The 27,890-nt window shown below is 41.1% G+C and overlaps 1 protein-coding gene across 7 annotated transcripts in view; it reads left to right on the forward strand.

Annotated features, from left to right (window-relative positions):
- LOC111230992 (receptor-type tyrosine-protein phosphatase F) overlaps positions 1-27,890 on the forward strand; it is a 184,594-nt gene that overhangs the window by 33,807 nt on the left and 122,897 nt on the right. For 6 of the 7 annotated variants that reach the window (XM_022757913.1, XM_022757918.1, XM_022757915.1 and 3 more), the window contains exon 1: positions 13,109-13,430. The exons of the other annotated variant lie outside the window; for it this stretch is intronic. The gene's annotated coding sequence lies outside the window, so the exon portion shown is untranslated. Of the gene's footprint in view, positions 1-13,108; positions 13,431-27,890 lie in introns of those variants that run through there. 7 annotated transcript variants of the gene reach the window in all.

The following is a 27,890-nucleotide window of genomic DNA, read 5'->3' on the forward strand; positions in this document are numbered from 1 at the left end:
CTCCCCCAAAGTGGCCATGGAGACTTGGGCAAGATTATTTAGAGTTCAGGTTACAGACCAGCTCTTTCACTACCCATTAGTCACACTCCAATTTCTGTGATGGGAATTTTTTTTACTGTCCCCTCATATTTTGTAAATGTATACACAGCCTTTCCACCTCAGACTTGAAAGGTCACAGCATGTTTTTGTAATTTCTTGTCTGCTCTGATTATTTTCATCTTAACTGGGGTGCTGTGCCTGTGGAAAGCTTGTGTCATTTAGATTTTATATTTGGAAATTGTAGTTGGTCTCCATTTGACATAAATGATGAATTAAAGGTGTGCAGCAGAGTTAAAAGGAAATCTTCATTTCAAATTCCAAGTTAAAGAGTTCAAAGGATTTCCCTTTAGACTGGATCTTTGTTTTCTTACAAATCCGGGCCCTCACTGAGCCAATAATGTGTATTGATTGGATTTTACTGGCCTGTTTGCACTTGCAAATGGAGCCTGTGTGTTGTTTTATCCAGGAAAAGCTATAGGATTTTGTGTCTGTCAGCATATTAAGGAACAAGAATGTGGATATTTGGAAGTTTTTAAGCTATATGAGATTTAAACTCAGAAATCTGTGCTTCAAGCGACGCTGACTCAGGCATGAGCTAATGGTTTACTCTTTAAATAAAAGTATTAAGCTAACAGGACACCCTTGTCAGTTTTAGTTGATAAGGCCTGACCAACTTGCTACTATTTGAGTCATATTTTGCCCAAGAGGCTATCCTCATTCTCATCACTTGTATTATTTAGTTACAGTTTAGCTACTTGATTTGAATTGCCAATTTAGTTTAGGGTATTTGACATGTAGACTAATTTGCATAGTCAATTTAGGGACACAGGGTTAGTTTAATTCAGCACTGAACATATTTTGCTGCCATGGTGGCTTGTCCGCCCACAAGTATTGGCCATCTGGTGACACAATTTCAGAGCCTCTCCCCAGGAAAATTAGGCATAGAGTTTCCAGAGGAGTTATTTTCACTAAGAATATATTTTTTATCACCACAGAATTTTGCATGAGGTGGACATAACAACATAAACACCTATACAGTGTAATCGAATCTGACACAAAAGCCTTGACGTGAGTACTATCTCTTATAATGTTCAGATTTAACTGTGGTTTATCAGAATATATGTCATGGATGTGAAGGATATTCATATTATTTTCTACCCCTTATATAGTGGAAGGACAAAGTAGCACAGTGGTAGCATTTATTGAATGGATATTGCACTAGAATGCATTATACTACTATGTACTTGAGAAGACCTTTAGAAACTTATAAAGGTTCTACCCCTCCTGTTGAATAGCATTGTTTTACCAGCTGAGCCCTCAAGCGTGAACCTAGCCTAGATGTACACATAATTTAATTATTTAATAGCATAAATCATGCTGTCTGACAAATTAGACCAAAATAACAATATTAATAAGTCTTCTGGTAGTTGTAACCTTGTTAGTCAGTTGCCCTTTTGTTCTAAAATCTTTAAAAGTGGGTCTTAAAATCAGGTTTGGTTAAAAAAAAAAAAAAAATACATACTAACTGTTGAGATAATGTTAAAATTAGAACTCATCTTCAATGTGAGCTATAGTACAAATTTACATAAACTGACAGTTGTATACACCAAAAATGTGAGATCCAGGTGAAAGGTCAACATTTGTCAGTGGCCTGGCTTGCATTCCTACCAGGTCTCATTAACGTGTGGAGATAATTTTGGACACCGTGTTGGTGTGGACAGATCTCATCATGAATCCATATAGAGAGTTCACAGTGTCAGAGCATCAGCATGGTCAGACGCATTTTCAGCTTTGTCACATCCAAACACAAAGGTCACATTTAAAAGACAAGTGTAACCCCGGCCATTGACACACACTGACAGAGAGGTGGCATTTGTCCACTGCAGTGCTGTTCTTAATATTGTCAGAGATATAACCCGAGTGGCAAAACTCATTACAGAGATCAGAAGTGATCTGAACATTTTCCTAGCAGGGAGCCTCTTCATAGGCGAACACCAGGCGAAACGCATCAGGAGATGCTGAAGGAAATTACATCACGGTTCACCTACCATTTTAGTTTGGGGCTGTCCGATGGGATAAGCTGCATGGCTCAGTGCAGAGAGATCGACTTGTGGAACAAGTAGGAGCTGTACCTTTTTCAACAGTCTAACTTTAAACCGTGCACCACCTCTTAAAGGCTGATCTGTGATCATGCTGGCATGCTGTGTTTACTGGGTAGCAACACCCATAGTGTGACCTACAGTATGGCTTTGACCTGAGCCTGAAATATTTGATTACTGTGGGAAGGGGGGGGTTGTACAAGGGTGCTTTGGTGTTACCAACATGGTGGCCCAGTTAATGCCACGCTGGTGGGTCAGACAGTAGGGAGCCTTAATGGAATTTAGTAACTCTAAGAATGCTGATCCCTTTGCCGCGCCCAGTGCAAACACTCAGTGATACAAAACCCATAATAAGAACAAACTCATTTAATTTTAGGTTAAGGTTTAGTTTCATACCTTAGTTGAATTTATTTTGCAGTTTGATGACATTCAAATGGTGTTGTATTTACTTGCATCTGCTGTTCTCTGATATTAACTCCATTATACTCAAGGTTAGGGATTTTAAACAGTAAACAAAGTGCAAGTGAATCAGTAATTTGAAGAATAGAACACATAGTTTAGAGTCTTTTGCGTTTAATGTTAAACACAAGATGAGTGTTGCCATTCTTTTTCAGTCTGTGTTGTGTTACTGATCACATCCCTTAAGCCACCTCTTGGTTTTTCCCTCACATGATCCACTGGTGTTTTAGAGGGAGCTGACAGTTGGCCTGACTTGACTGTCAAAGTCCCAGAGGTCTTAGTAAGCTTAGACATTGTGCTGAAAGCAAGGGAAGGGAAGCATATAGAGAAGACATTCTGGGGGAAGATTTTTGATTCGCTTATAATTTTGCCAATTAAATGATAGGAAACCTACCAAGTATTAGCAGATGGATATGGTATGTTTAGAAATGAAAGTCCTTAACAGTATGGAGCTTGGTGGTTAGAATTTTTATGTGTAAAGTAAGGTTGGGATGTGCAGGTATTTTTCCCAGACTAGGTTTCCACAGGCAGAGCTGTCTCTGAGGTACAGTGTTTTTTTCTTTTTCTTTTTTTCTTTTTTCACGCCTCAAAGAGCACGGCACTTTAGCACTTTACATTTAGCAAAACTTCCCCATCAAGAGGTAAAAACGGCACAGAGGGCTCTGGACAATTTGAAAAAAATATACTTTTCCTCCAGAGCACTTAAGTTCAGATCTTTGTCATTATTAGCTTGCTTCTTCAGCCACAGATTCCCCTTTTTAAAGCAATAGAGACCAATGCGCTGAACACAGTTTGCCTGATCTGCCATTCAGCAGAAATCCCAGAGATAAGTAATAGAAGGTCTAACTCTTAAAACGCTAAATGAAGTTGAATGGGAGGAAAGGGAAATGACTGGCTTTCTTCTCCATTAGCACTCAAATTAATCCACTCATTTCTTCTCTATAGATTTATGAGGCACTGATGCTATAATAAGAAGTTTTATGTTGAATATTTAATTTCCTTAATTATTTTGGGCTAACTTTCTACTCAGTTGGTTGAAGTCCATTTGTTACTCACTGCTGTGAATGGTTAATGAAGAGAAAAGCACTGATATTTCCTCTAAAGCTGTGGTAGGCTCAGGGTACTGTTTAGCTTTGTTGTCAGCCTCAGTTATTTAGTTATTTATTAAGTGTTTTAAAACACTATCCATTCCATTTTCAGGACAATCATCACCCCATACTTATCAGTTAGTACCTGAAATAGAAAAGATCCAGTCTTACCATTAAGTATCATTAGTTCTGTCATTAATTATCATTCATCTACTCCAACTACAGACTTTAGATTTAGGCATTAAGACAGCAGTAAAAAATCGCCATTCTTTGTTATGGTTGTTATAATCTTGGTTACTAGCTATTCATTTACATACAAAGCATCATATAATTTTAGTTTCTTTGTACTGTAGAATGATGACTTATCCATTGTTTCCCCATGTGTTCAGTGTTTTGGTCAACAGAGGGCCCTTATCTTTCCCTGTCAGTCAATCCATTGTTGAAGAGAGGGACCCTGCAAATGCAAAATGGCACAAGTGATGGATTACTCTTTTATTTGGCAGGCTTTTCATCCGCTGAAATGGTGTGTGTGCATGCTCGCGCATGCATGTTCATGTTTGTTTGGGAGAGTTTTTATGTGCAGTGTAGTTTTAAATTTTTCCTTCTCATTTGGAAGAACATAACTAATGCCGATTTTGCAAAAAAAATACCCAATTTGTGAATGTGAAGCATTTAAAAATTAACTGCAGTTCAGACTTCCTAAATCTCAGTTTAGGTTTAAGTTAGATTTAATTTTTAGAGCAATTAGTTACTATACAGGGGAAGAAATAGACACAGACTTCCCTTTAGAGTCTTAATACTGTTATGAATAGCAGTCTAACCTACATCAGAAGTTTTACTTTACTATTATATATAATTATGTCACTATTTACAGTGCATCCGGAAAGTATTCACACCCCTTCACTTTCCCCACATTTTGTTATGTTACAGCCTTATTCCAAAATGGATTAAATTCCATTTTTTTCTCATCAATCTACACACAATACCCCATAATGACAAAGCGAAAAAGGTTTTTTAGAAATTCTTGCAAATTTATTAAAAATAAAAAACTGAAATATTGCATGTACATAAGTATTCACACCCTTTGCTATGACACTCAAAAGTGAGCTTAGGTACATCCTGTTTCCACTGATCATCCTTGAGATGTTTCTACAACTTGATTGGAGTCCACCTGTCGTAAATTCATTTGATTGGACATGATTTGGGAAGGCACACATCTATCTATATAAGGTCCCACTGTTGACAGTGTATGTCAGAGCAGAAACCAAGCCATGAAGTCAAAGGAATTGTCTGTAGACCTCCGAGGCAGGATTGTATCGAGGCACAGATCTAGGGAAGGGTACAAAAAAATTTCTGCAGCATTAATGGTCTCGAAGAGCACAATGGTCTCCATCATTCGTAAATGGAAGAAGTTTGGAACAACCAGGACTCTTCCTAGAGCTGGCCGCCCAGCCAAACTGAGCAATCGGGGGAGAAGGGCCTTGGTCAGGGAGGTGACCAAGAACCCAATGGTCACTCTGACAGAGCTCCAGCGTTCCTCTGTGGAGATGGGAGAACCTTCCGGAAGGACAACCATCTCTGCAGCACTCCACCAATCAAGCCTTTATGGTAGAGTGGCCAGATGGAAGCCTCTACTCAGTAAAAGGCACATGACCGCCCGCTTGGAGTTTGCCAGAAGGCACCTAAAGGACTCTCAGACCATGAGAAACAAGATTCTCTGGTCTGATGAAACCAAGATTGAACTCTTTGGCCTGAATGCCAAGCGTCACGTCTGGAGGAAACCAGGCACTTCTTATCACCTGGCTAATACCATCCCTACAGTGAAGCATGGCGGTGGCAACATCATGCTGTGGGGATGTTTTTCAGCGGCAGGAACTGAGAGACTAGTCAGGATCGAGGTAAAGATGAACGGAGCAAAGTACAGAGATATCCTTGATGAAAACCTGCTCCAGAGCACTCAGGACCTCAGACTGGGGCGACGGTTTACCTTCCAACAGGACAACGACCCTAAGCACACAGCCAAGACAATGAAAGAGTGGCTTCGGGACAAGTCTGTGAATGTCCTTGAGTGGCCCAGCCAGAGCCCAGACTTGAACCCGATTGAACATCTCTGGAAAGACCTGAAAATAGCTGTGCAGCGACGCTCCCCATCTAACCTGACAGAGCTTGAGAGGATCTGCAGAGAAGAATGGAAAGAATACCCCAAATACAGGTGTGCCAAGCTTGTAGCTTCATACCCAAGAAGACTTGAGGCTGCAATCGCTGCCAAGGGTGCCTCAACAAAGTAATGAGTAAAGGGTGTGAATACTTATGTACGTGCGATATTTCAGTTTTTTATTTTTAATAAATTTGCAAAGATTTCTAAAAAACCTTTTTCGCTTTGTCATTATGGGGTATTGTGTGTAGATTGATGAGAAAAAAATGGAATTTAATCCATTTTGGAATAAGGCTGTAACATAACAAAATGTGGGGAAAGTGAAGGGGTGTGAATACTTTGCGGATGCACTGTAGATGCATTTTCAAGCTTTTAACCTATTTGGTTACGTAGCCTAAGCCATGAGCACGCAACACAGCCCTTTATCAGTTATTCATGCAAGAGGCTAGCTCATAATTTGTGGTTTATTTCCTTTTAGCAGTGGAAGCAGCCTTCTCCAACTCCAACAGAGGAAATAATTTCATGTCCCCCTCCTTTTGATTCCAGCAAAGTGATGCACTTGGGTGCAAAGCTTGGGGAGATTTCCTAATGAGAGCCATTAACAATGCTGAAGTTGATTTGTGTTTTTCAATGCATCCCTTTGTGTCCGAGTTGTTTTTCCTGCATGCCAATGGGAAGTTATTAGAATAATAAAATGCCTTATTAGAACACCACTGGTTTGTTCTGGAAAAAAATAATTCCTTTGAATTGTTAGAAGCACTACACAGACTATGTTGTTGTTTTTGTGTGGTTGAAGTCTAATACATATTGATGGTGAACAACTGCAAAGCTTAGAGTGTATTTGAAAAGTAGTTGACACTTTTCACTGTAGCCAGTCAGGCTACTTATCTTCTTGAGCGCTAGCACCTTATCCTCTGTGTGAGGCAGACATTTATTGAGGGAAAGCATCTGGAAGGCTGTCTTGTCAGAGACAAAATGTAGCCTCCTAAGGTTGGAAGAGACTGCTCTGTGGGGCTTTTATTAGGAACCTCTCTGAAAGTTTTGCAGATTTATCAAAGTCTCCCGAGCACACGGCATGCTTACTCCATCTGAGGTACTGTCGAAAGTAGTGGCCCCTGTTTGGATTGCATACTTGCCTTATCCTCTTGTACATTTTGTGTTTGTGTGCAGGCTTCGTACTTGTTCTAGTGCTGGTATCTAAGCCATATCTCCCTTAATTTTTCCTCTCAATGGGAATATCTGCTTTAGAGTAAAATCCACCCTGAAACACTTCAAAAAAGACCAAATTTGGAAGTGTGTTGTTAATCTCTCTACACACTTTTCTGTTTGGTTGTGATTTTCCTTATTCTCTCAAGATGACTGGCCAAATGTAAATGATAGATTTCATATTACAAACTGCTCTACAAAAATGACAGTAGTTTGTAGCAGACAATTTCAACATGAGATGAAGACAATGTTTACAAAGATTTAGGAAAGAATACCTTCTAAACGAGGCAGAGATATCAATTCCTTCACTCAAAATAGCCTCACAAAACAGGATGCATTGCAGAAACAGCTTGCATCTTTGCAGGTCTGATGACAGTAGCCTGTGAAATGTAACACTGCTGAACAGCTGGTCGCATCACACCACAGCATTGTTCTTTGTCCATGGTGACTGTTCCTTGATTGGAGGACTAACTAGGATGTCTTTACTATCAGTCTCTTCACTTTCACAGAAGGTATCTTATCTGATGGTCTCATAACATTTTTGTAAATTTGAAGGAAGCAGATGAATGAGATTTTTGTTGTGTGTCAGTGCTGAGGTGGCGAACTGTTCCAAAAATGCTCCTGAAAGAAATCTCTGTGAAATGATCATTGATCAAGAAATACAAATAGAGGTCTGAAGCACGGGTCGCGTAACCGAAATATTTCCTGTGATTGACTCAATTTTTTAAGCAATGATGGAAAAGTCTGAAGGCCATCTGTCATTTTCCATTTTGCGCACAGGGTACATTGAGGTGGTAACTAAATTCCCCTCAGAACAACACGTCTCACTATGCAGGTGCTGACAGCACATTGAAGAGTGGCGGACTGGAAGACGTCTTTGGAGCACGTGTATGACTAAGACGTGTCACAGAGGGGTGCAGGCGGAGCGCATGCAGTGGGATTTCATCCCAGCGAAGCGAGATTTTGCAGGATCTGGAAATCCCTAGTTGAAAGACTCTTGCTGACTTCTGATCATTTCCCTGGGAGAAATTTTCATCAACTTAAAAACCTCATCCAGTGATAACTCCATTGTTGCCTTCAGAACAAAATTACCGCCATGAGAAGTCGTCTGTCCGTGGCAAAGATGCTAAACCTAATGACAATCGCCTCTACAGCAATCTCCCTTGATGCGTTTCATTGCACCCAAGCAAGCACCCAGTTTAAGTTCTTCAAATTTGCCTGTTCAGGGGGTTTTAGTGCCCTCTGCTGTCATTGCGGTGTCTCTGTTCATCTTTTCTCTTAGAAATTTATAATCCGAAATGTTTTTGAAAATTAAATGCTATTAAATAGGCTGTGTTTCATTATCATCAAAAATGAAAATCAGGGGTAATAATAGATTATGACGGAATTTTTACGACCCTCTCCGTCAAAATAACGGACAACGAGAATCTCTAATACAACCGCTGGTCTGAAAATTAGGTGAGAAAGAAGTGAATTGAACCATGCAGGCTGGAGTGAGGGGAGTGGACGCCATTGAAGGTCACCTGCTAAGACATGTTTGGATAAATGGAGCCAACATCCATATCATTGATTGCCAACTTACCCTTTGAAGTTGCAGAGAGTTGCATTGAGTCCCTTGTCTTGCACACCGTTTTTGACCCTGCTATATGCCTCACCTCATTGGGGAACTCTTTAGTGCTGGAGTAGTGACTATTACTCCCCAGTAGGACTGTGCAGAAATTAGACATGTGAGATAAAGCAATAAAAATGATGCTACATCACTTGTGCTTGCATCTTACAAACATCACCACCTCCCATATTGCATATTTCACCCTAGAGCGACGACTCGGAGCCACCCGCTTCTTTGCTTTCATCGCAACCCCCTTACCCCTCACTGAGTGTAGTATGCAAGGAAGTCGGTCTCTGGAGAGGTTCAGGGAGCGCAGGGGGCCAGAGGGTAGAGAGGGGCACAATGCTGTAAAGTGCCTCAATGTCGCTTCATTTCCCCATTTTAATTGGGCTATCTAAATGCATCCCCGGTTTGTCAATACCCGCCGGGGTCCCAGATAAAAATGATTTGTCTCTTGCATTCTGCGGCATGCTCTGCTGTTCCCCTTAGAGAGCGTGCCCTGCCAGTTGTCAGCAGCAGAGTGTAATGGAGAGCGCTCGTTGTTTTTGATTTTCAATGAGTAGCAGGAAAACAGGTGCCTTCCTCTATCACTTCTACCGCTCTTCCTTTAGTCATTTTTTTTCTTTTTCTTGTACTCTCATTCTGTCTGTAACTAACAAGTCAATGTAGGCATGCAGTCACACCCACCTGTATGAACATATATACTTAGACCAAGGCACTGGACACATGCACAGATTCACATGCTCTACACACACACAGACTCATATTTGTACAGGCACGTACACATGCCGGCACTCACTGAAGGTCAGCATCGTGAAGCCAATCTTATCTGTGTTTTTATGTACTCAGTTTCCCACTGTCCTTGTGTTTTTCACACCTCCTGTCGCCATGTGCCATCACCTTCCCTCTCAGCACTGGAGCCAGTGTTATCTGCAGACAGTCCTGTGAAAAATTCAGGGCCAAAAGTGTGCCCTTAGTGTTTGGAATGCGGTGCAGAAATACGATTCGCACACACTGTTTGACATTTTCATTTTCATTTTGTGCAGCACAGGGATACATTACTTTGCATGTTAAAGATGACCATTTTGTGCTTCACAGATACTCTCTGCAAGTGCTGCTTTTTAGTCTCTTATCTGATCTATGATAATTTTGGTGTTTTATTGTATGTTTCCAAATGCTTCCTGCATAGTTTAAGCTATCCCTGTAACTCATCTCGTCACAGATCACAGTCTAAGGTGAAATGTCACATTGACGATTTGTGGGAACCCATGTTTGTGAGTAATGACACGATCCATGCATGTGAAATAAATAGCAGCACAATTACAATCTGGAGGTAGATTAGTTAACAAACAGGTAACAGCAGTAGCCAGGCCTCAGTAAATTGTGAATTGGGCTGGGAATTCTAAACTAACAGGTGTTGCCCAGCTGTGCTTGTGGACATGATGACATAGTGCAAGTCTTAAGAGCCCATCAGCAGCAGCACACTGACTTTCACGGCCCAGTGTTTATGACACAGGTCAGCATTTTTTCACTGGCATGCAGCCAGAATTCAGTGACCTCTCTGGATCTGAATGGGGAGATAAAGCATGTCACTTAACGGATGTTTTTTCGAATTCCATTATTTTAGATATTAGATAATAGCATACTTGCATGTGGTTTTAGATGACTGCAGACTGCAATATTTGGAACTGCAGCAAACACAGTATATCCTTGTTATGATATATATCATTCATTCAGTCAATGTGTGCTCTTCTGACCCTACACCAAGAAACTTATTTTCTTACCTCGAAGCTGAACCTTTCTAAAATGTTTTGGCAGACTTGTTAGATGGTGCAGACAGTTATATTGATAAAGCCCAAGGCCAATGTGATTCATCTACAGCAGCCAGTGCAGTTTCCCATCAGATGATGACTGTAGCTCTCACAGAGGAGCTGAGGTGTCTGGCTTGATCCAGGTGTTCTTCACCTGCAGATAACCCCAGAGCTACACAACCAACTGTGTACATGCAATAACTCACAAAATAAAGCCAGAAAACCCAGAAAAAACAATGATCTCACAAAATCAGGCTTTCACTCAAATCTATTAACTGGGTATTGTTAGCAGACTGGCTTAAGACTGGGAGAGGCTGGCTCCTTCAGACTGAAGAGGTTGTCAACCTTTTTTTAAGTCTAATGAAATGAGCGGGGGATGGGTGGTTGTCACAATGTTATAAATTCTCAGACTTGGTAGGGGGTGTTTCCAAATCTTTTCAAACTAGTGGGGGGTGGGGCAAAAGATAAGTCCTAAAACTGCCTGAGCTACAAAAACTCGCTTGAGGCCACAGTTTTAATCTTGCATAGGGGGTTACTGCTCAGTTCCATCTGTGTTTTGAGTTTTACATTGCACTAAAATGAGATTACACTAGAGATTAAATGTCTCATGTTGTGCAGCTGACACAATACACAACATTATTGTACCTTACAATTAATTTTTCTCTGCCACTCTGCTAAAACTACCAGCTGATAATCTTCATTTCTACCTTTTACTGCTGTGCGATTTGCTCAGCGATTTGATTTCAGATGAATGTGACATTTGAGCTGGCACAGACTGTTTACACCCACAAAAATACTTTTTCTCCTCTCCTCGGGGGTGTGTAGGTGTAATAATTATTCTCCAGAAGGTTCCCTCAAACTCTCATTAGTTTGGAAAGGATGAGAGGTTTCCAATATGTCCAGATTGGTTGTTCTCCTTTTTGCATATAGCTGTGTGATAGTTGTGTTGACATTTTAGGAAGTTTTTGCATGCTTGAGATCCCATTTTTTTTATTAGTAAGACTACTGCAGCATATACAGCAGGAATGTATTTATATTTTAGGCTATTCAAATGGAATTACTTTTTAATCAGATGACCCAAATCCCATTTGTTCTAAACTAGAATGAAAGTTAAAGATAAAACAGTTCTTTCCCTTGCTGAAAAGTCTGTTGTGTGCACAGATCTGCAGCCTCCAGTAAAATCAGACTGTCTCCCATTGTTAACAACAAAGAGAAATGTAGAACACATTGCAGTTCGCCATTTCCTTCAGCAGAGTTTGAGCCTAGAAGATATTCAACTTTGCTGCTCTTAGTGGAAACACTCATAAGTGCTTTTTAGAACCTCAATCTGAATATCTTTTATTATGTTAGTTTCCTTAAGGTACTGCAGTGTATCAGCAGTACTGCCCTATTTAGATTAATAGGAATTACACTAGCCAACAGTATGGCAAAGATAAAATTTGTCCTTTCAGGAAATATTAACATATTATGATGCAGTTGTTGTGAATAATTTAATTATTAATGCAGCACAATACTATGCATGGCCTCATCTAAAAACATTGGTCTCAGTCTAGGTCATGGCTTGCAGTGTCAGCAATGCCACTGATACATTAAAAAAGAAAAAAAAAAAAGAAAAAACCATTGCTACGTTGAGGGCGAAACATTGTTGAAGCATTGCGGGATGAGTCAAGTAACAGTCCACACAGTATTATGGGGATAAATGAGCAAACCTCTCCCCAAGGTCCCGAGGCTCTGTGATCTATTAAGGCGCTGTCGTCTCGGATGGTGAATCTCAGAGAGTGAGGGAATTTTGGGGGAAGAGAATGGTTGTGCTGACATCCTCTCTCAGTGCAATCCCTTGTCCTTGTAGAACGGAAGAGAAAAACAGCACCAGAGGCTGACTTGGCTGTTCCTCTGAGCTCCATCATAAATCCGACTGAACATTTCTGAACATCTGTTGTGGATGATTAGCTCCATGGCTAGCAGAGTTTGACCAGAGGGAGCGAGAAGCAGTGTGTTTGGGAGTTGTGTGTGTACACTCAACGCCTTGCTGATTTAAGAATGAGAATTTTGCATATTTATTTACCTACGCCCTTTTTTTTTTTTTTTTTTTTTTTTTTTTAGAAAGAGAGAAGAGGCCAAATTATTTTTGAAACAGTTTCATCAGCCAAAAAACATGTTACTGGACATGTGTTAAATTGGCACAGTCCTCTGGGAATACTTTTATGTTTCAAGGTCACACTTTGTTAACCTCTTTGTTTCAGCGATAATGACACTGCAAATTGATTTTGAAGTACATGCAGGAGTTCCATTTAAAAGTAGAATTGGAGATGTTGGACGTGTCAGACAACCTGCCGTCAGGTTTATGATGGCATATGAGCTTACATTAGGTCACATTCTCTCCCTGGAAGGTGGTCAATAGATAAGCCTTTATGGAGTCTCAAAGCTGCAGCAATACGTAACATCACGTGTACTTGTGCCTCAAACCTTTTTACTCACATGCAGGTGCGCTACAAAATTGTCTCTCATTGGTCAAGGTTCAAAAGGTAAGGCCCTGCAGCCCCCTCCCTCTTCTCACTGAAATCTGACACCAGTGACATCACATGGTGGGTTTGGCTTCTCCCAGGCAGTCCCTCAACACCCGTTCAGTGTGAGAACAAGCTCTGCCTCTGAAGGATCTCTCCCCAAGCCACATTGCTCGATAGCCACAGCTGGAAACGTATTGCTGGGGAGCCAAAAGACAGTTCCTGTGGTTTAAAGAAACGGTGTGAATGGGATAACTGAGCAGGAACTGGAGACTACTTCCTCTCACATACTTTTTCATAAGACATCTTCCAGGGATAATCTTTCGTGGATACTGGTGGATTTTCTTTTCTAGGATTTGGATACTCTCTCTCTCTCTCTCTCTCTCTCTGGAATAAGTGCCTCACAATAGAAAGGAATAGAGCGGATTTATCTATAAGTGGACGTAATTGGCATGCATAGGTAAGTCTGAATTTTGTACCACAGAAATCTTCTAATGTATCAGTGAAGAAAAGAAAAGTTTTATTATTTCTTAAAAAAACAAATGAGGCACAGGTGCATTTTTTGAAACTGACTGAGCTGTCCTAGACACCGAACTTTTTCTGTCCGTATGTCCCGGCACCACTATGTGTTATTTCTCATCTTGGGATATACCTTTTACAAGTTGCCTCTTACGATAAAAGTAACAAAGTAAGTTGATGTGTTACACTTCAATGGTCAGGTATTTTCTTACTATTCTTTTGTCCCCTTTTCTTTTGTCCTTGCTCACTCTTGCTTGTTAAGCCAAAACAATAGTTTAACCTCGTCTTGGCTTAGCTCTATTGGCTGTCTCTCTGGCAAATTGCCCTGTCTGGTGCGAGCCCTCCCCTACGTATTCAGAGGACGTTGAATAGAAGGGCCATAGAATGTCCCCTAGCTACCGCTGCTAAGGTGAGGCACCCTGCCGTTCTACTGCATTAGGCCTACACTGAGGCCAAACAACCTGTTTTTCCAGTTGTCTTTATCTCCCCGGGCAATCTGGAGGGTAAAGTTTCAGCGACAAGAATTCCAGTTAGAAGGAGACACTGAAAGGCTTTGAAATCCCAGATAATTGTAGAGGGGAACTTTTGGAAGTCACAAATTATGATTTTCAGAAAATGTTTAGGCCTCGGTTTCAACAAAGTATAACTTGTAAGACATGTTTCTTAGCATGATTTAAAGGTTTGAAGTTTGTTTGTCTTCTACTGTGATACTCAGCTAAATCATACTTGAAAGACATTTTTGGGGAAGATGTGAATGAAGTCACCTGAAAACTTTTTTTGCCCCTTCAACAAAGATTAACCAGCTCTAAATGTTCCCTTCAGCTTTAATCATGTCTTAAATCTTTTGTATCTTTTTTTTTATTACAACATAAAACTTTTATACGCTTTGAGGAACTTTTGGACTGAGTTCATCTTGCTCTTGGACACAATAAATGTGGCAGTTGTTTCACAATACGTTTGTTGCTCAATACAAGGAGCTGGTTTCAGTGGGAAAAATATTCTTTTTGCTCTTTTCCATCAAAGCTGTCTTAAGTTTTCAAAGAACATAGTGTAGATAACATGTCTGTCTTGTTTTGTTTGGCAGTTGAAATGACTAGACTTACCCCACGGGTCCGTCTTACTGCAATGGGAACTTTGTGTTTTCTCTCTTAGTTGTACCAAAGCTCAACTTGTTTTTCTATTTTGTATTGTTTATATCTTTCCTTTTTAGTTAATGATTCACGAGTACAAACTTCACTGTGTAACTCACCCCTTTTAGTCTTGACTTGGAGTGATTACCCAGACTTGATTAAAAAAAAATGACCTTGAGGCGAAACACAATATGGACACAACTGTTAAAATGTTGCTCAGCTGCTCAGTAGCATAAACAAACAGGACAAAAAACTGTCAGCCATGGTCATTTGTTCAAACAAAGCCAATTCCTGCCCACATTGGGTGACCTGTAGGTTGTCCTCCTTCACCTCCACCATGCAGGCCACTGACCCTTCATTCCACTTTTACGACTACGCCACAGTCACTTCGTCACCGGCAATGTTCCAGAGAAACATTAAGTGATGTCTAGGATATGACCTGGGGAAATCACTACAGCCATTTGTGTACCACTGCTCTTTATTAGATTCCCCCGACTAAACATACAAAATATCCCTCACTTAAATGACTGCCCTGGCTGAGCTCTTTCCTTTGGAATAAATTACCCTGTGTGGAACAGTCAATCACTCAATCTCTCTCCCCATCGGATTCCTCAAAAGTAATTATGGGCTGAGCATATGGATTTTTCCATAGAACTTGATTTCTCATCATCGGTGAATTGGGTGATGTGTAATGGCCTGTTAACGCATGATGGATCTGCTTAATCACTCTTATCCCAGTTGGGACATGAAAGAGGTTGCTTACAATCACAGATCAATGTCTGTGAAGGCGATTGTGTCAGTGGAGCCAGACATTTGTCTATGATGCATACTGTAAGAAGACAGAAAATCTACCAGCTCATTTTTGGGTTATTAAAGTTCAAAGCTTAGGCTTGGCAGCATAGACTTGTTTATGATAATGTTTCAGACTTTGATTTCCAGCAGAGGTGGGATTTTTTTTTTCATTTTTTTTTTTCATTTGTTCTTGTGTCAGAAATTGTTGCCTGATTGTGACAAGGTCATGAGTTGTAGGTTTATGATGACAAGGCCTAATTGTCAATCCTCTGTTCTGTGCTAAATGACATGTTTATGCAGTGAGGCATGAGTGAGCCAGATACGTCCTGGGTAATGTGCGATGTCAGTCAGCGGCCACTGCCTGTGTGATGTGTTAGCTGTGCTGATAGTCACTTTCTGGTCTCAGTTGTGACACTTTTTTCTTGAAGACAGTCACTCATTCATTGTGACAGGTGCTGAGAAGGTTTTTTTTAAAAAACGGGCTACTTTACCACTAAAATCACCAGTGTTTTGACAAGAACGCTTTTCCTCAGCTGCCCCAAGCAGAGAGCTCATTTGATTGAACTAGGTCTATGCCTAAGCTTTGACATCTACACAGGCTTACTAAACACACGTTAAGGTTTTGACATATTCAAGATGAGATCATATCCAAATAAGCAGACAGGTTTATTTTAAGTAAGGTGATGTTATTTTTGTCACCAATTAGGGATGAATGGAAAGTGTCTTGTAAAAACCCACTCCATCTGTGGCAGTGCAGCTTTAGCTCACTGTCTCTTTAAAGTGATTTCGAAAACAAGTGGATCATCACGCTCAGGCTTAGATCATATTCATCTCTTTTCTTTCATTCAGCCCTTTTTTCACATTATATATATTCAGCATTTTAAATGTATCTATCTGTATTTTATGCCCAGTTATAGCCAGCCATCAGAGGTCTGTTTTGTGCTTGTAGCCTTGCACCTTCCATTTAAACCTTAGCTCTTTGCATTGCAGCCATGGGTTTCTCAATGGGAACACAAATCCGCTTTGTCAGAGAGGACATTTCCCTCCTTGCACAAAACTCATTTCAATTCCACATCATCCCATTACGCCTCCACATTGATTGAAACAGCCTCCATTTTCAGGGGCAGCTGCATTTTTATGTACTCTGTATGTATGACAAGGCCAAAGCTTATACTTGTGTATGTGGAATGTGCAGCGATGCAAGACATCAGCCATGACTAATCTAAATTCTTCTGTGTTTTAAACTATTTTCTGAAAATAGAAGTGTACGGGTCACTGTTGTTGCTCTGTCGCATTATACCGTTAATTTCCTTTCCTTGATCCTATATTGTTGAATTAATGTATGATAGCAGACTATTATCATATACCTTAAATAGACTTTTCTGCAGAAAGACAAGTCCAGATTGGTTGCCTGTGGGCTGCCATTAAAAGGGAATTAAAGGTTGCAGCTTTACCTTGCTCTTTAACATAGCGGGATAACTGTGATGCTAAACTGCAGCAAAGCAAATAAAATTAAATGTGGGCTTCATTTATTTGGTGCATCACCAGCACCCTTGTCTGCTCAGCCTTCCAATTTCTTTAAATGCCTGGCTTAAACTGAACATTCTGCTTGATTACTTCATCAGCTTTCCTGTCACTTTCTCCTAAGTTCAGTAATTTATTTTGTGATCATACATAGCAGCATTAGGGCTGGCCTTTCACACACAATCCATAAGGTATCATATAATGGAATAATAAATCTTCATAGTCTTGGCTACCCATACACAGATTTGTATGCAGTCACACTAGTGTCTGAAAGAACAGCATGTGTGTTGCATGTTTCACTGTGAAAAAATATTCAGCATCAGCACAACATTTAGCTTTTGTTCATCTTGTGGTTCATCTTCACACACAGACAATGTCTCCTCCTCCTGCACAACTCTGAGGTCCCCTGCTTGTTTTTGGAAGATGGATGGAGATTCATTTGGTTTCATTATAATGCCTGACTTATTTATAGCCTGCCTGTGCAGAGCCTGTTGGCCCACTGTGGCCCTGTAAGGATGCTGGGGGCTGAGGCGTTGATGAAACATTCCTGTGTCCAGGGGGTATTCTCTGAGGAGAGCTCTGCTTGTTTAAGGGAGGGCAGCGGGGTGACAATGTAAGAACCATGGGCAAGGCCACTGAAATCTAATTCCACCAGCCTTGCCTAGCTACAGCATTCCTGTTTGAGAGCTTTCTTACACTGTGGGGGTGTTGTAATGACACCACATAGCCGAACAACATGGGAGAAACTATATGAAGTGATCTGAGCCTATGAATTTAGTTACTACAAAAAAAGGGGAAGGAGAAACTTCATTAGAAAAAAATAGTTCCCCTGAAACACACTTTCATATATTGCTTATGCACAGTTTGGAGTTTGGAGTTCCACAGCACCAGTCCCAAACCTTTATCTGGATCTCCCCCTTCAGCCTCAGAGATTACTGCTTCACAACCCTGGAGCAGGGATGCTGTCTGCCTGGTAATTTGATGGCTAATCCCCTGCCTCTTCCCTACAAATCTCTTCCCTGATAAAGGGGTTGCTTCTACATTAGTAAACATGGGAGACTGGGCTGCCTTGGCTGCCAGTCAGACAAGAGGACTGGTTGAGGAAAGGGGGAACTGGTTATCAGTTCCTCCTTTATAGTTAAAAGGAAAGCCCCTTTACATCTTACACTGTAAACTCAACAAGCTTGCTCATAAGGCAATCTAATTTTATGTATGAAGTAAATAATGTATAGTACATTTTTTGCACATTTTGTCAAAGCATGAGGAAAATACCCTTTGCTCAGTATCTCATGTGGCTACTAGTGGTTTTAATGGTTTGATAGTGAGCTGTGAATGTCGCAAAGTGTTTTCCTTTACACTGAGTTTCCATACAGGCCATTGTTAATGCACATTCATTAGCTTTTTGACCTGAATATGTTATCCTAATGATCATTGTGCTACTGCCACGGCTAGACACGATGGCTCAGTTAAAAGGAATCAATTTCCTCAGATCTCTCTACACAGACTTGCATTGGGCTGTATGGACTGACTACATGACCAAGCATTGCTAGATTGCAGTCTGTAGTCCTCATAAGAGTTTTATTAGGGCCTGTGTCCATATAACGTTTTTCTCTGGCATGAAAGCGCAGGCAGGGCGCTGGGGTGCGCTTCATCCCAGCACTTCATCAAAAAAGCACCATGCATGGGTTTTGTTTCTATGACAACATATCACCACTGCTGTTGTATGACAGACTAGCATCACCCCTTTGCTTTTTATTACTGTTTGTTTGACATTGTTGATGACATGTTGATAAAAGCACAACACTCACAACAGTAACATTCACTGTCCGTCCGATCTGCTCCCACAAATGGGCTTTTCTGTCTTTGACATATCACACAGCTCAGGATAGACAGACACGGCCTGAACAAGCTTCTCCTCCATTTTCTTGGTTACCACAGTGATGAGTCCCACCTCATCTGAATGGTTGCCTGAATAGGAGCTACAGTGACGATACCAGCGCTTTTCCGGAAAGTTCAGAAACTTTCAACTAGACATGCTCAGAGTGGCTGAACAAAAAAGGTCTGCAGCACTTTTTCTCCAGGCGGCCACTCTCTCTCATCACTGGGAAGAACTGAAAAAAGACGCTAGCGCTCAGAAAGAAATGCTGTATGGACACATGCCCTTAGGAAATGTTAGTCTATGCCACTTGCATGATTTCTGTTTCCTGGATGGTTGTTCACCTCCTGTGATGGTGTGTCAACAGAACACTAAGCCTGGGAATCAAAACTGACGCCTTGAGCCCAAACATGCTCAACCAAGTTTAACAGCACATGGCAAGATAGCATTTAAGCAGTCTATGGAATAACTTCAGCTTGATGACTGCAACATCGGCTGTGATGGCTTCTCATTTGTTGACCTGACAGAGGCACTTTAGGCGTCAGGGTGGATCTGGTCGGATGAGTGACAGGTCCTGTCCCTGCATGTCTTTCTGTATGTGTAACGGCCTGGTGTTCAGTCTCATCATTGTCAGAGAGCGAGATGATATGTCAGGAAGAATTTGGTGAGCTCTCTGTTTTCAGCACCTCGCAGACCAGTCAAACATCACAACTATACAAATGAACTGCAGAAGGCTCCTAGTTTTGTGTATTTGTGCTTTTTTTGATCTTGTAATCATGTCTGCAAATGCTAGCACAACACTTTTGCCTTTACTCACACATCCTTGAACAACATATATGTAAATTGGTGAGTCAAAACTTTAGTCACAGCACTAGTTTTTCTATTATTTCAGCTTCTTAATTGATTTTTCAACATGTCATTGTAATGATTGAAATGACCTTTTTTTATTATTATTCTTTTTTTTTTTTTTTTACACATTTCACATAAATGGCACTAATTTATTTTCTGAAGATCAAATCTCTGGCTTATTCACGTATCATTTCTGTGCTTCTTTCATAGACCACTTGATCTAAATACAAGTTTGCTTGATTGGATGTATTTGCACTGGCACTGAATCACAAGAGAAGCTCTTGTCTAGATTTTTTATGAAGTGGATTTTCATCTATTTGATTAGTCAGTAAAATCCTATGACTCACATTCAGCCCAGAATTTCTCTAACTGGATGTGTCCAAGAGATCATTTTATATTTGTGTGTGTGTGTGTGCACACGCTGAGTGTATGTATTGCGTGTATATGTCTTGTTAGTCAAGCTACAGAACAGTGACTCTACACTGGTGGTAATTGATAGTCTGGAGGCTGTCTCAGCTGCAGGTAAATCCTATCTGCAGCTGTACTGTGAAGGAGAGGGTCGGGGTAGGAGAGAGAGTATAAATAAGTCTTCCAAGGACTAAGGATTTCAGAATAACTAGAGGGATGGTGGGGGGAAAAAGGACCAGAAAAGCAGATAGCATAGCTGAAAGACAGGCTGATAATGGGGGAAATGTTAAATATGGGAGAGGTCCCTCGCGCACAGTTAACATTTCTTCAAGATAGCCCAGGCTTAAATGTACATTTAGGCTGCATTTTTCTCAAGAACATTGAACTGTGGATTACCCCATGTCATCTTTTGTTCTGTACCCATTGGTGCCTAGTGCACAAAACTAAGTGCAGAGGCTTAGATGTGGCTTTTGCCTCTTTTCAAACACTTCCATCAGATTGACAGAGTGAAATTCAGTCCACGCTTTGCCAGGGAGATGTACTGTAGAGAGAAAGCAAGAGAGAGCAAAAGGGGAGAGCACGATGGAGTGAGACTGGTCCCGGTGAGAGATTCATTGGTAGTAATGAGGGCGTTGGTGGAGTGCAGGGCATCGTGTTGTGGCTCCGGCCTGTCAGTATAATGGAGCTTGCTAGTCAGCTGGCAATCGATTGTTCTGCTCACAACCTCGCCCGCCTGTTGTTCTTCACTCTTGCTGTCTGTCAACCTGCCACCCAGAGATGGAGGACGAAGCAGAATCCTCTCCCAGACGACAGATACAGTGTCCAGATACTTTCTCATTACCTGAAAGGTGGCCTGAGGTGAGGTGGGGAGGAAGGCAGGTTTGACTCCACATTTCCAGCCAATGCAACATGAAGAGAGAGCCTCAGGAGTAGCATCATCATAATTCCAGTTTATTTTTGCCTATGGCTGTTAACTATCAGCATTCAGTTGGTTTGTTAAATAGAGATATAAATATTGGTAATTTTTGCTTCATGGAAGACTTAAAAAGATTAGTTAATGATCAAATTTAGTGTTGAATTCTCTTCTATAAAAAGTACTAGAGAATTTTGAGGCATCTGCCCTTGTTACCAAAAAGGAATACAGTTTCCCGCTCTACTCATATCATGTAGGACAAAATGTTGGATTAGACACTCAGTGAGGACAGACACGCCAGGTTTGTTGTGAGTTTGGAGTCTACATCTCCGGGTTTATTGCACCATAGCACAGTCCTGGTTTTAGGAGGACTGAAGTTGTCTGATGAACATAGTCTAAGCTGAGAGCCCCTGCTTCTCTTGCCCTTTATCCACTGGCCCCTGCCTATTCCACACTCATCTCTTTTACATTTTAAATCCTCGGGCCTCCGGAGAGAGATGGGGATATATGGTTCCATCTGCTCCAACAGACTGGCTCATGGCTCACACAGAGAGAAAGAGACAGAGAAGGAGACATGGCCAGAGAGAGAGAGAGAGGGGGAGAGGGAGAAATGGGGGGATGGAGACAAACACAGACTGACAGAAAGACAGAAAGGCTTATTAGAATCTGCCTTTTTTCACTAGTTAGACAGGGACTGAGAGGATAACTGCCGGGAATAGAAGGCAGGAAAGGAGCTGGATTAGGACCTTGGGGATTCTCTTTTTCTACATTTGCAATGGCAACTAACCCATGTTAAATCTGTTAGGACTTAACCATTTTAGGTAGAGCAGTCTTGGCTTTTCTTTGTGTTACACATAGGTTTTTTGTTTCAAGGTAGGTCTCAGTGTACCTTGTTAATTCCTCCAAACACAGTTCTCATCAAGGGGTCCTCCTTTCTAAATATACCCTTATGCTTTGCCTCAGACACCATCAGATGCAATGTTTCTGTTTCCCACCACAAATGCTTGCTGTTTTTCCCAGCCTTCCCTGAGTTAGTCTAACCCTTCCCTGTGTCAACACTGGGTTTGTTCCTCTGTACCTTGGACTGCAGAGGATTGTTTTCCTTGTGTCTTCTACGTGCTATGTTGTAAGGTGAAATAATAAAAGCACTGTGTCAATATACAGTTTCATCTCCGTGTTTCAGCTCTGACTGAAGACAAAAAAACCCAACGCCATCCAGTACACTATGAAAAATTCATTCTGTCATAAAGTGAATGTAGGCTACAGTTACTTGTCCTCACGTCTGTGTTTAGTGGTGGTTTGTTCTGTGGGAATATCATTGCTGATACTGCAGTTGCTCAGAAGTAGATTTGCATAAAAGGATGTGGAGAGATAATGAGCGGCTTTCAAGATTACAATTGGACAAGCACAGCCCATCCTCCCAGTGTCCATGAATGGATGAATGATCTTTTTTATTTATTTATGTATTTTTTGACTAATAGCCAATGGTAGCACTTTGACTAATCCATTCACAGCCAATTTGAACCCTGTCAGTGTGAATAGGCAAATCCTTATTTCTGTAGAAATGTGTACAAAGTAGAGGTAATATGGAGAAACTCACATGTTGAGGTCTGTCTGGCTAAGTCTGTGAATTAAATACCTGACGAATCATGGTATTTAATCACATTGATGAAAGAATCCTGCAAATCCAATACTGCCTTAAAGCTGTCTGCTCATTGATTTGCATCATTTTCTGCAATGACGAGACATATTAAAGGAATGGAAAGGGCATAGGGGATTGCCTGCTAGTCTCACAATATACAGCCTCCAGATAGCCCAACCCTAGTCCAAAGTATTGTGGCAAACAATTACTATAGTTGCTGCTCTGTCACTGAGCACTGAGGCCACAGCTTCTTTCACATGTCGGCCTCTGGAGGGTCCCTGCTGGCCAAAGAGCTTCTCTCCCAGGCCGTTACAGTCGCTAATCTGGCCTGACACCAAGCTGATTTACAATACCCCCTAGCCTAAGTACTGACTGACTAGAAGTAATTGATTTAGAACAGTGTAGACACCTGCTGAAGAGTATGAAGCCCTGTAAAGCCCCTCCTACCCTCTTACACAAAGTTAGGCTCTATATTCTCACCTCCATGCCACCTGTGGAAAATAGATACGCTTAGACCTAAGGGTATTGAAGGGATGGTTTCTGGCCAAGTTGGGCAATGCTATTGAGAGAACATGCATATGCAGTGTGTTTTAAGCTTGTATTGTACTCCATATCTTCCCATGCTCTAATGTAGTTCTCAAATGCACCACTTTTCTAATATTTCAGCGCTTTCTGGTCGCTAAAAATCCCCCCACGATAGATCCATGGATTGAGCTGAGCCTGAACAACTGCCTGTGTTTGGCAAGCTATTGATCTATGGAGCTCTGTATTTGCCAGTCTTTCTGCTCACATGCCTTCACTCTGTTTGTCTTTTACTGGCGGAGCTGAGGCTTTCTGCTGAGGAGGTGCTGAGGTTGGGGGGGGGGTTGAAGTCCTCTGTGTGGTGTGAGGGGGGAGTCCATGCCTTCTGTGCCGCCTGCCTAGTCATTTTATGGCACCATCTGTCCACAAGCAAACCGTCAAGTGGTGACGTGTTAGCCCATCTCTTTTGCTTGACAGTGTGAATTTCCTTTTGATATATATGCACATCTGCTGTTGAAAATGTGTCTCAGTTTATATTGCTAATTTAATGTTTGGCCATACCACAGAATCATTCTTAATTATGCAGTAATTCAATTGTAAAACTCTCTAAAAATGTAAACAAACACAAATATTTATATACGTTTTATTTCATTCTTTGAACTATTGCAAGGCTATTGGCTTTTAGAGACCCTGAACTGAATACTAAGCTTTGTTTTTTCTCCATTGGCTTTATTTATAATAACAACAACATTTATGTGCCACTTTTCAAAACAAAGATCCATCGCTGTCAGGGGAGAGAGAAAGCGAAGGACAGAGAAGTAAGAAAGAGATAAACTGAGAAAATTTATAAGCAAAATAATAATCATAATTATGTTAATACCTATGATGATAAGTGCAAGTGTCATGTGTAATCCTGTTGGGATGTCAACAAATGGGATGGAATGTATAGGAAATATGAGTTTTCCATACAAAAGCCCTTAGAATTAAAATATGCTTAAGCTGCACTGATTTATATTCTGTTGATGTGGCTCCCAAGATTGGTGCCACTTCAGAAAGCTGTTTCATACAGCCGATTGGTCCAGGTATACACAGCATTGCTTTTATTTGATGAATGTCTGTTTTACATTGAGCCTGCTTTTTGATTTATTGCAGGCCCTTCGCCCAGCACTTTGTAGTGCAAGCCATTTTCTCCTTGCTCTGCAGCTCGACAACGCCAATAATCACTCTCCAATAAATTCAAATGGAAGTGGCACTCTGATATGTCTCTTCTACTCTGTGTAATACATATCAGTGTAATACATATCACCTTTCATTCCCAGATTGATTTGCAGCTGAAAAGATTGGTAGCCCCCCAGAGGTGACTGTAAATCCCCACTTCACCGGCAATTTATGGAGGTGCTTGAGTTTTGTTAAATGTTCACTCAACCAGACTAAATGCCAATCGACATTGTATCATATGGGTGAAGCCAATATGCAATGGTCTTTGCATTCTGTTGAGAGGCAAGTTAGTGCCTCTGTCAGGACATTATCAGGAGCATGGTGCATGAAGTCCAACCCTCATGCGTCACAGATTACATCGCAGTGCGTCACGGTGGCTCTGTGTCATACAGCATATTGTAAATGTCTGCATACATTTTGCATCGCTGCTGTATTATTATACCTAATTTGCAAATGTCCTAAACAAACTACTTGGTGGATTTCATTGAGTCATCCACACAAGCATATACTTTACTCATGTGATTTATTCCCTGAGTGCTTTCATTGTAGGTCAGCATAATCAGTGCTGCCTACTTTTCTATTGCACAACTTAAGGAAGTGCACTCGTCTGTTATAGTGTTTTTCAGTCTCTCAATCTTCATCTTACCAGTAAAACGTTAACAATTAACTCTGTGGAATCAGCTTGTAAACAGAAGTGCTGTAGAACTCGATAGGTCACAGGACATTAGCCTTTGTTAGGTGAATTTCAGTGTAGCCCTGTAAAAACGACATGCGCCATCAAGTTTGTGGATACAGCAAGGCTTTCGGAGTTGGAGTGAAAACCTAATTTGGTTACTTTACACTTTCATTTTACAATATGTGGCTCACTGGCTTCCAGTAATTCTCCTGGGGTCTTGTGGTGTACGTTCACTGCTGAGGTAAAAAAAATAAATAAATAAAAAAATAAAAAAAAAGAGCACAGACTTATGAGGGTGAGCCTTCTAGGGCATGGAAAACTAATCAAGGGCCAAAACACTGCTGTCGAAATTCAGCTTGTAACTGTGTTTATGGAGCCGTTGCAGGCTGTGCCAACACAAACCTCTCTGGTCTGGGTTTATCACCTCCAGAGATGGCCATGATTAGCTCCCCACACTGCTAGCCATATATCTCAGCTGTCCCACCTCCCCACGCTCAGGATGACCCATTAAACAGAGACGGAGAAAGAGAGAGAACATGAGTAGGAGGGATGGAAACGATGGAGAGCAGAGATGCTACCTGTAGTTAGTGTAATAGTAGTGTTTACACAGCCTCTGCGCGCTCTCTGCGTACTGTGTCTTACATTGTCTGTTTGTAGACTACTACTTCTGTATGGGTGGCCACTCCTTTGCCACACACATGTACACACGCACACAAGGGGTATTAACTTGAATGACAGGCACCTGATGTGGGTGGCAAACAAGCAAACAGCATAGGTTAGTGTTTTTTGTGAACTCACACAGAGGCTCTTTTGTCCTCAACAGTTTACCGTTTGAGATGCTCACATTCCAGTGTTCCCTTGTTAATTACTTCCCTAAACCTCTTAGTCTTCTGCCTATTATGCAGTGTATATATACTGTATATGTCACGGTCTGCAATACTGAGAACTCCCCAGACACTCAAGACTCCAAAGCTTCTTCCTAATGGACTTAGAGAGCGGATGCTCTCATGAATGGCTGGTGATATAGGGTTATTTCTACTTTGTATCATTCAATAACCTTCTCTTCTCTTTCGTGGTGCCTCTGTGTTTAGATGTCATGTTTCCACCACAGCATCCTCTCTCTCTCTTGCTCTCTCTGTCGCTCTCTCCATATGTATGTATGTGTGTATATATATATATATATATATATAAATAGGATATATGACATCTTGACAAACTGGACAGAACAGCCAGTGCTGCACTGTTAGTTGTCTTTAGCCTGATTGCAGACCAATGAATCACCACCTACATCTCAAATTTTGTGGAATGATTCAAAATAATGAATTCAATGGGGCTGTTGCAAATGCCTGTTCCTTGACAGCAGCTAACCAGCCCAGGAAGCTTCAGGCTTGAATTTATTAAACAGCCTCCCCTTTGTTTCTCCAATACATGTCCGTGTTGTAAGTGATAATGAGGTGGAAAGTTCTAACAAATCTTTGACTTTACTTCATCTATTGTTTTCCTATATTAGGATCCCCTGTCACGGGTAGTTAACTAATTGTGTTTGCATAAACACAGCATATTAAAAAATTAAGTTTTTCATGAATGTATTGAACCTTTACTAACTGTGTGCTGGCTAACACAGCCTCAGTCAGTCACTGGTGAACAAAAAGACAATGTTAGTCCAAATTGTGTTTGCTAGAATTCCATAATTTTGATGTTATATGTTGTGGCCTACTAATTTCTGAAAGATTAGTTCAGTTTGTGGACTGCAGTTTCAAACTGTATTCATTTAGATCATCCACTGTAGCTGTAAAACAATTTAACTGCTGAATTCATCCGGACTAATTATTGTGATTATTAATTAGAATCTCAATTTCTGGTGAAATAATCTGGATGATCATTTTGGCCATAATTATGCAGTACCAACTCTTTCTCTCTCATGCATGCTTTCCTCTCTCACTCACACACACAAACCAGGCTGCAGAATTAAATCATTACCAAGACATAAGGATTCACATACAATCTCACAAGGGCAGACATCCACCCCTTCATGTTCTCATTGTTTTTCTCTCGCTCTCCCACATAGCAGCAAGCAATGCCTTCCTGTGTTCTGAGCCACTTGCTCAGATTTTGGATCACGCTGTACCATTTCCACATTGATGCCCTGTCCTTCTCTCACCGGCACCAGCACCACCAACACACAACACAAATGCACATGGTGGCAAGCGTTGTCCCATAGTATTTGTGTGCAGCTGGGAGGCACCAAGCTGCACTGGGATAAATAAGTAGCTAAATAAATAAAGAATAAACCTCGCTCTAGGAATTTGTCTCATTGAAGATGAAAAGCATCTGCCTCTCTCTGGCATCTGCTGTGAAAGATATCCCTCCACCGCCAAGGGTTTGGAGCACGGCGAGTAGCCAACTCTATCAGCCTCACTCACTCTGTCTACCCACCGACATGAACCAACGCAACGCTGGCTCACATAAAAATGAGTGTCAAAACAAATTTGTCAGCCAGCAAACTTGATGTGAGTTACGCTCATCTTGCAAAGCTAAGTTGGGGTATTAACTTGAAATAAAAATGGGGCCTAAATGTCTTTAATTCCGGTTGCAGAGGGGGGTGTGTGATCCAGTCCTTTGGCACCCTGAACAGTGTATTTGTGTATGTTTTTCTTCGACAGACTGCTACAGCTTAACACACCAACAATGAGCTGCATTCTCATTACCAGCGAAGGTGAAGACACAGAGGGAAGGTTTTTTATTCCAGAGGTTTTAAATTATTTTAGCTTCACTTTTGGGTACGTCTCAAAAATTTACATGCAGGGAAGAGTATAATGCAGATTGACACAAACACAGCTTGAGCTTTCAC

This window comes from Seriola dumerili, unplaced genomic scaffold (genome assembly GCF_002260705.1).
Source record: "Seriola dumerili isolate Sdu_G_001 unplaced genomic scaffold, Sdu_1.0 BDQW01000291.1, whole genome shotgun sequence".
NCBI classification, from domain to species: Eukaryota; Metazoa; Chordata; class Actinopteri; order Carangiformes; family Carangidae; genus Seriola; species Seriola dumerili.